The following is a 9,313-nucleotide window of genomic DNA, read 5'->3' as shown; positions in this document are numbered from 1 at the left end:
CTCTCTCTCTCTCTCTTGCTTTAGCTCTCTCTCTCATACATACACACAGTATAATATAATGAGAAGTTGCATCCATAATTGTGAACTCACTTCCACATTTCTTACTTTTACTTAACATTGTTTAATTACAGTAAAGGAAGCTACATATGTGTGCAGACATTTGCTTCATGTGGGATGTAGTTACGATCATATTGTAAACAAGCCACAATTAGCTTAATGTTTATTAGGTTTTCAAAACTGCTTTGTCCACATTTGTGGCAATCAGCTAGGATCAGCCTACACTTTGATAGCTGGTGATTCTAATGATGGTCTTAAGCATCACAGGTCACTACCGGAGCACATTACGTTGCATCTTTATTCATTAAAAACACTTTAATGAGACCCAAATGAATTGTGTTAACTAGAGCACAAGGTATTTGGAATAACTAATAAGATTTAGTACTGTGTAGTGGGCTGGCGATGCTGAAAACTGCAGTGTAAACATTATGAGGCACTCTATAATATAATGATGTTCGCTGTTATTAGCTATTGCAAGAAGATTTAGCTTCCTGGTACCATCTGTTTCTACAGGTTGGACATTAAAGTTTACAAACTCAATATAAGAGCCAAATAGCTTTAAGTGTTCACTTTTATTTAACCCACATGAAAGGCTAAATGTTATTTCTTTCCGTTTCAGTTTTGATTTGTTAGTTTGAACCAGTCTCAGCAGTAGAAGAGGAGGACAGTAATGACAATGTTGTTGAGGCAGAAGTGGCAAAAGGACACACACAAAGTACAGGCCCTGAAATGTACTGTATATTTACAGACATATCTACAGTGTTTCTGTGAACTTAAACTTTCAAAGTTATAGGGTCGAGTCTCCTTCGCTTTTCTGTTTCATCTTGTTGAATCTTTTACATAGTTTTTGTCATGTTTTGTCATATGCACCAGTCTTGATGTTGGGAAGTGGTGCAATAAAGCAAAAAACAAAACAAATCAATCAATCAGACAGACAGACAGCAGTCAAAAGCAGCTTCTTCTTTCCAGCCCGCGACTGTTGATTTGGCTGAAATACGACTGTTGTTAGCCGATTTTAGCAAGCTAGTTATCTAATTAAGCTGCTCTCTTAGTTGGTTCAAACGCTCTGTCTTTCTGACTTTTTTATGTTTCCTGCTGCCTCGTTTTAAAATGAGGACCCTTTAACATTGCTGTTAAACATGCACTTAAAGGTTATGTACGTTAAATTGTGCTAAAAAGAGGCTGAATCTGAATGTGTCAGGCAAAAGGTCAGCATCCTCACCAGTTGATGAAGTATTATTTTTGTATTGCAGTTTAGAGAGCAAGTTAGTCCTAGCATTATAAGATATATATATATATATATATATATATATATATCAGACAGTTTTTTTTTTCATTCTAATATGACCATATTCGGCACTTTGCATACATACTTGTTTGTATTTCTAATCCGTATTTTAAGAGAAAAGGTTTTTGTATAACCCTCTGGCAGCCAGGCAACTCAATCAGTGAAACCTACAAATTCATTATACCATTAAGCTTTGAAAATATTGGATCAGAATCCAATGAAATGGCACTATTGTAAATTCAGACAAAGAGTATAATTTATTAAGCTTTGAGAATTTTATAAAACTCTAATTTATATGATAGATTTTTAAGTGTATGAATGGCCTTGCCCCAGAACTAGTCAGTCAAATCATTAAAAAAATATAATAGGAAAGGAGCCAGGGGAGACTGCAAACCAGCAAACCAGCAAAGCGCAAAACAACATTCAGACAGTCCTCTCTTCCAGTTAGAAAGATTTGGATTGCCCTGCCATCAGAAATAAAATCATTAACTTATTAAGGAAAATTATAGCTTAAACGAAGGAAAATCTGTTAACAGTGAGATACATAGGCCTTTTGTTGATCTTAATTTTCATTAAAGTCATTGTTGTCTCTTGTACTGTTTGGTTGTTTGTCTGTTTTATTACTGGTCTCTTTTTCTGTATTAGAGTGTTGTACTGTGTGGACCAGTGTGCAGGATTTAGTGGCTTCTCTTCCAAGTGGATATGAAACTAAGGTGGCCGTTAACTTAAACATTTTGTCACCTAAAATGTGCTTCATGTGTTTAAGTTCTGACCTGGGGCCTCTTCTTCCATTACATGTTGAAGAACCTCAATAGAGGTAGCTGCTAGTCTTGAATCTTCTTAGCTATGCTATGAATTACAAAAACCAAAAAAAGAAAAGTCTCGGAGGAAAATAAAGAATTTAATAGTGCATAGGCAGATTTGTTTGCTTTTACGACCAGCGTTGCTGGCTAACCGGTATGCTTGATCTGTGGCGAGAAATTAGCTTATAAGGCTCCAATATGTTTTGTGGCCCCAGACAGATATATATTTTTATGGGCCAAAAATGGCTCTTTGGATAGCAAATGTTGCTGACCATTGGTTTATAACCTCTGTATAAAATGTTCATTGTATACTCATGTTTTAACAGGACCACATCATGTATCTAGTAATATGGAAACTTTATGACGTTAAGGATGTACTTCAACTCTGACTGAGATATTCCTTATGTTAGGACAACACACACTGCACAGAATCAAAGGCAGAGACCACAGTTGTCCCCTTGCAGGAGTCTCCTGTTTGACCGATGGATAGTTTTATCTGTGACCTGGTTTCTTTGCATATTAATCATGCTTCCATCCTTGTACGCTCGCAGGCAGAGGGATTTCACAGATAACAGTCTGTTTATAGTACACTGATAATTGGCGCAATGTGTTTCATAGACCATCAGCCAAATAATTCACTCTAATTAGACTTGCCTCATACAAAGTGAGAGCAAGGGAACTGAACTTCCAGAGATTGTGGGGCTATTGGAGACAGGATGAGAGACAGAGGGAACTGGGGGGAGGGAGAGAGAGCAACCTCAATGATGAGTCATGAAACATTCAAACCATCACAATAATTCAGAAAGAGAGACAGAGGAAGGAGAGAAAGCAGGTGGCACTGTGGCAGCATTTCATGATTTACCATAAATAGTCTAATTGAAAATATGAGAATGTACCCTCTGTAATTAGAGATACAATAGCATTGGGATGAATGTGACTCACTTTCTCCTACACGGCAAACAACAGATCAAAAGCTGTAGGAGAGCTTTCTGCATGGCAATATTGTTCAATCAATGTTCAGAGCATAATCCTTTTTATTTTATTTAGATTAGGACACAGACACTCTAGAGCCATCTTTTATAACAAAGTAACACGTCAAATCAATGACAGAAAATAATTACGGTTTTTTAAAAATTCATGTGTTGCTGGTGTGTGTCCAGAGGTGAACTTGGGCAGCAGGTGGCACACTGAGCAGGGTTACTGACTCAATACTGGAGACTTCGGCAAGAGCACATACGTCCCAAAATTGTCCTTGAGGGTGAACACTGAAGTCCCCACCAGCTTCAGGACTACTGGCCCCGGTAGCTGACCCTTGAACTCTGACCTCCCTGCAGAGGGGGAGTAATGTAAATCAAAAAATCTTCCAGACATGCTATCCGTACCTTTTCCTCCGCTGCTCGGGTGAGATAGCCCCAACTGGTCCAACAGATTCAGTAAGAGGCAGAGCAACCTCAGAATTATGCAAGAGAAGTGAGGGATTAGTTTTCAATTTTAAGGAAAAGGCAAACCTTTCTTGTTTTGGGGAAAACAAAATTGACACACATTTAGATTCATACCTAAAATATAATGACAATAATAATGACAAAAATAATCATGAAGTCTATTCCTGGCTGTAATCCGTTCACCTTAGTGTTAAAATGATTATTCTAGGAAGAATGGCAGGGGATGAATATGTTAATTTTACATAAAAGAAACAAATATTACACTGATAAAAAATGGGACGGCAGAGTATTTCACAAACTGCGGGTCCTGCAGAGAGGCTCTTCACATTCGAACTCCAATCTGTGTCACAGCATGAGTCTGTTCTCTCATAGTCCGGCAGTCAAACGTGTATTACATTTCTTGCTTTGGAGCTGCACTGAGGTCGAATGTGAAATATCAAGCGTCTGACTGCAAAGTTTTTGCAGTCCAGCAGAGTCCGGGCATGCTCCAACATCTGTCATGGCTGAAATAGGGCGACTTCCTCCTCATCCAACCTGAGGAGCGCGGCCATTTGTCGTCGCTTTCCTCTGGCGATGCAGATGCTTTCAGCTAATTGATTCAGATGATCTCTGTATTTTACAGCAATGTCATTTGCATCCTTATAATTCTGGCAGCTGTAGCGGCTGTGTGTCTACCTGCATTTGCTTGGCGTCTGGCAGTAATAGCAGTCTATTCCTGACTCTAGATTAAAACAATACATGCTGTTTATGTGCACTGAAAGAAAATATCTACTGCATTTTCTCATCAATAGAAAGTTTGATCTGATTAAGAAGACAAGCTCCAGATGCAGTCTCTCCTCAGGAGTAAATGTTTATTGATCAAGAAAGACCTGGGCATGTAAATTCTGATTTGTATGTGTGTGTTGTCTGGGGCAGAGTAGCTGCAGAGTAGAATCCATCACTATTGGCATGTGGACCTGATTACTAGAGAGACTCTGAAAGTCTCATAGACCTATGATAAAGAACTCTGTCCAGGCCTCTTTACAACCACATCACTCAGGGTGTCTACACAAAGGAACAGTGCATTGCAAAAAAAAAAAAAAAACAATCCTACGTCGCATGCCTCGTCTTGGCACAATCGCTTTAACTCGGCTTTATCCCAGCAGATATTCTCATGTCTGGATCGCAGGAACACATTTAAACTCAGAAAGCAATGCTACAGTATATTTTAAGGGAGAAAAATAAACTTGAATTGGAAAACAACCTAAATTTAAAATCGTATTAAAACATAAATGTCTTGAAAATTTTGAAACTGTGGGCAAAAACAGATGTAATATTCATGGGGAGGCAGAGTGGAATCTGACTTGCATTTGATTCTCATTGGAAATGGAAGCAAGATTCAGCAGCAGAGCCAATTTGTTCACGAGAGTAGGCGGGGTGGTCCATTTTGATTTGAAACACCATACTGGCAAACATGAAAAATAAAATGTGAAAAACGATCTTTCCCGTGGCGGGTATGGTAATCAGGATGGAGTTAGCATTTTGCAACTGCAGGCAGAAAAGCCCAGTCTGCCTAAGCTCCTGGCTCACAGAGCAAGTGTACACAACTCACACATCTTGTATGACTTGTAACTGTTAACAGACATAGAAATGCATCATCCTGTTTAGAGTCTCCATCCAATATCCCAACTGAGGAGAAAATATCTGTTCAGTTTTTCCACTGGTTGCAATTCATACCCATGAAATGTGGATTACTCATAAGTCCAGTTTTATATATGTTTTGATGATGTTCATCTTTTGGTTGTATTCTGATTCCTCAACACGTCATCAGGTGGCGGCATTGAGTCTGTTTAGTTTGTCAAAGCATCAAGGCTCACATGTAAACAAATATCTGCTGGGCTGTGCTCATTGGAAATAGATAGCTTACATCCACATCAGTGTTAAAATATAGGGCTGCAACTAAATTAGTGCATTATGTTCAAAAATGCTAGTGACAGTTTCCTGAAGCCCCAGATGAAGTGATCAAATTATTTGTTTTGACTGACCAACACTCAGTCAGTGTTTTCCAACGTTTTGGCTTGTGGCCTTTAAAGATGAAGCAGTGTCTACTAGGGACCTCTCATTGCAGGTGTCAGAAATCCATAAGTTACTGATTTTTCACTTCTGAACCTCTAAAACTAACTTTAATACATTATCAAGGTCCAAGAGAGGTAAACTATTCAATATTTCCACCAAAAAGTAAAGATTGGAGATAAGAATTTAGAGCACAACTATCTTGTGAACCCCTCTTATTCTACTTCCTCTTCTACAGAGGCCCCCATGTTAAACTGCCATGCTTCTACAGTAGCCTGTTCCTGGCCACCATAGTTTCTCCTTTGCTTTTGGTAGGCGAGCGATATTCAGTTGGTTGCATCACTGCTAGATTCCACTGAATCCTACACGCTGGACCTTTAATATTACTTTACAGTCAATTACTGTAAGTGACTAGCTTCTCTAAAACTCCCAGTGAACAAGCTGATGCTATAAAATCTACCTCATAGGTTCACTCAGATTCTTAAAAATATTTACAATGATATCTGTGTGAAATACTACAGTGTAAGTTCCTAAATCGGAAGTTGTTGCTTCAGTAGAAGAGTCAACACATTCTGAATATGTGTTGATGAGTCATTTACCATATCACAGCCATTTCACATTAAACCAGAATAAACATTTATGTGCTGTCCTGTACATTCCCACGCTGAGCGGGTGATTTGCACTGAAATGCAACACGCCTTTCATCTGTGGAGGGAGCACCTGTGTGACTCACTGAAAGGGAAATGATGTCACCGATTTGCAGCCATATTGCTGTACACAGTCTTTGCTGTCTGCCTCTTAGACACATCAGCTAAAAGTGGAGCTCATTTCCTGGAAGCTCTCAACCTTCTTGTAAAGTCTAATGAGGGAGATCCCACGCCTGATGAAAGCTGTGAAGCAGCCAAACCTGAGAAAACCATCTGAAATGTACAGTCTTCTTGAACAGATTTACTGCATGTATATGTATATGTGACTACACCAACATGTCTATGTGATAAGTCTATGTGATTGAGATATCAAGTGGGGGGCCCCCCATTTGAATAAATCTCACATAGACTGCTCACAAAATTGGGCACATGTTTGAGGCAAGATGGGCCCATTTTTGCCCACCAGGTTGTGGTATTTTGTTCTGCATTCACTGCACAAGCAGCCCAACCACCCTGTAGGAGTCATTAGTGCAGTGATACCATCTGTACAACTGCAAGCCTAAAGCTGAAAAGCGTCACAACTAGGTATTGGTTTGCTGCAATGGTGGGCAAATGTGGTTCTTCTGCACCACACAAGCAACAGCCATCATACTTGTCTAAGTTTCAGTACTGCAAGAAATCAATAGTGAAATACATCTTAGGTGGGAGTGGTAGAGAATTGCAAATGAAGATTTATTTACAATCAAGATTACTATTCTAGATGACTATAAACCAACACATGTTCAGCCCACATGGTAACCAAATCTCTCTTATGGTCCACTTTTTCCAAAATAACCATTCTTGCTTCCCTTCATTCCTGACTCACATAGGCAGACACAAATGGTAACATACAGTACATGGAGCCAATATAGACGTTGGTTCCATAAGTGTTCCAAAATGCAAGCATGTCACCAACTCATGTTTGGCCCTGGTGGATATGTTGGCTGACATGTACAGGACATTAGTGCCACCCTCTCATCACAGTTTAGTCAGTCAACTCACGGATTGAAGTGATTATTAAATAGAGAATTATGTAAATTTAGAATTTGTATAGTGTTGATATTGGAATCTAGGCTCTGGCCTCATCACTCCCCATGAGGAAACAGCAAACTCAGCACAGCAGGGAGTGTGGAGTGACAATAATAACTTTCCCTCCAGGGGAAATATGGACTCAGAGACCAACAGGTGGACACTGGCAATGAGTGTAGCAGCAATCTCAAGTTGATGGCATGAACTAGCTGTCAGACTGTGGAGGGCCTTCTCAGTCCCCATTTCAATCATCAGACAAAAAGTCTGATATTGGACGATGCTGCAAACCTTTGTTCAATGCAATGAGGATTTTTAAAATCTCATTTTCTGCAATATCTGGACATGGCGACTACAGTATGTTAAAGTTAAGGACAGATTCTTGCTATGACAGATAAAATATGGGTTAAGGTACAGTTGTGCTTAGGCAACTAAAACACTTGATTTCAGTTCTGTGATGGCCCAGGACTCTGGTCTCCTTTATGAAAGTCAGATGTGATAAACACTCATCCACCATAAAGGGCACACTGTTTCCTTTAAAACTGACGTTGAACATAAATAATGAGGCACAGAATTGCTGAACCACACCAAAACGACCGAGATCATGTTCATCCTAATATCTATACATAATGAGTTAACCATTATTAACTTGTTACAGTAGCTAAATGCTGGCTGTTCGGTCCAATCACTGCATGTCTGCCATAATTACAAACTGACATAGATTTTATCAAATTTCTCAACTTTTTCTTTCTTTAAAGAAAAAATGAATGAATGAGTGAATAGTACCATTTTGATATCAAAATTGGGATAGAAGCTTATAATAATTCTAAGCTGGTGTCTTTAAATAGAATATCTAATATGGCAGATGAAATGAAATAGAAGAACTTCTTCAGTCATTCGTCCTGGTTTGACATACTGTACTGTAGCCTCTCGGGTAGATCAAGATCAAGGCCTTAAAGATGCCCGGCCTCTTCACTGAGCAGCCAACTGTTTTCACTTGTGATGAAGTGTCCCATTTTTAGATGAAAGCAATCCCACTGAAACATATTGTTCAAGTGGCATTTGAATGCAGGAACACAATTATTGCAAATTATGTACATATTTTTAAGCAATTTCAAACTTTGTTCACTTTGTTTCTATGTTTGTCGTAGGTTTGTTTTTTTGTTTCTTTGTGTGTATTTTCAGTGACAAAATGTGCAGACATGCCAAGCAGACTAGACCTACATGACCAGATGTTTTCAGACAGGAAGTAACAACATCCCTCCTTCCCCCTTACCCGCGTCAGCACTTTGCAGTTTCAACTCTATGACTTCCCCTTTCACCAAGCAACATGCAAAGCACAGTCGTAAAGATATATTTGCATATTATAACTATCCACAGATGTATAATTCTGTTTAGTGATGCCATAATACAGGAACAGCAGTGCTGGGTTCATAAAGGAAGTTAACCAATATACATCAACCAAAAATCACGTGATTTAATTTAAGTGGGACTTTTGTGCACAGACAATATTTGTGGTTTAGTTCAGTGACACTTCAGACAATCTCTTTATTCCTGAGCTAAATTGCTTTTAGACAAACATCTTCTCAATGTTTTCTTCAGTCTTCAGACAATGTACAATCTCATTGCACAGAGAACCAAGCACAAGACCTGGTGCTGGTGAAATAGATACATAATTAAAACTGTAAATGGGAATATTATTTCAAAATGATCACATAACACAAACCTAATCTTTTGTGCCCAGCTGGCGGGGAACCTTCTTGGCTCTGTGTGTGTATTGATTTTGGTGGTTCTCTCATCTGGTATGTTGACAAGAGGCAAATACATACAGCAAAGCTAAATGACTGCTGTTTAATTTGGTTTCAGTGATGCAGCAGTCCACTGTTTACCTGAAGGGAAAGGATACTGCAGCTTCGGTTTATCGGCCCCCTGGGCTGTAGCTGCATACATGCATTTGCA

This window comes from Morone saxatilis, unplaced genomic scaffold, assembly GCF_004916995.1.
Source record: "Morone saxatilis isolate NCDOM2014 unplaced genomic scaffold, NCSU_SB_2.0 Contig23, whole genome shotgun sequence".
Lineage (NCBI taxonomy): Eukaryota > Metazoa > Chordata > Actinopteri > Moronidae > Morone > Morone saxatilis.
This window is presented reverse-complemented; position numbering follows the sequence as displayed.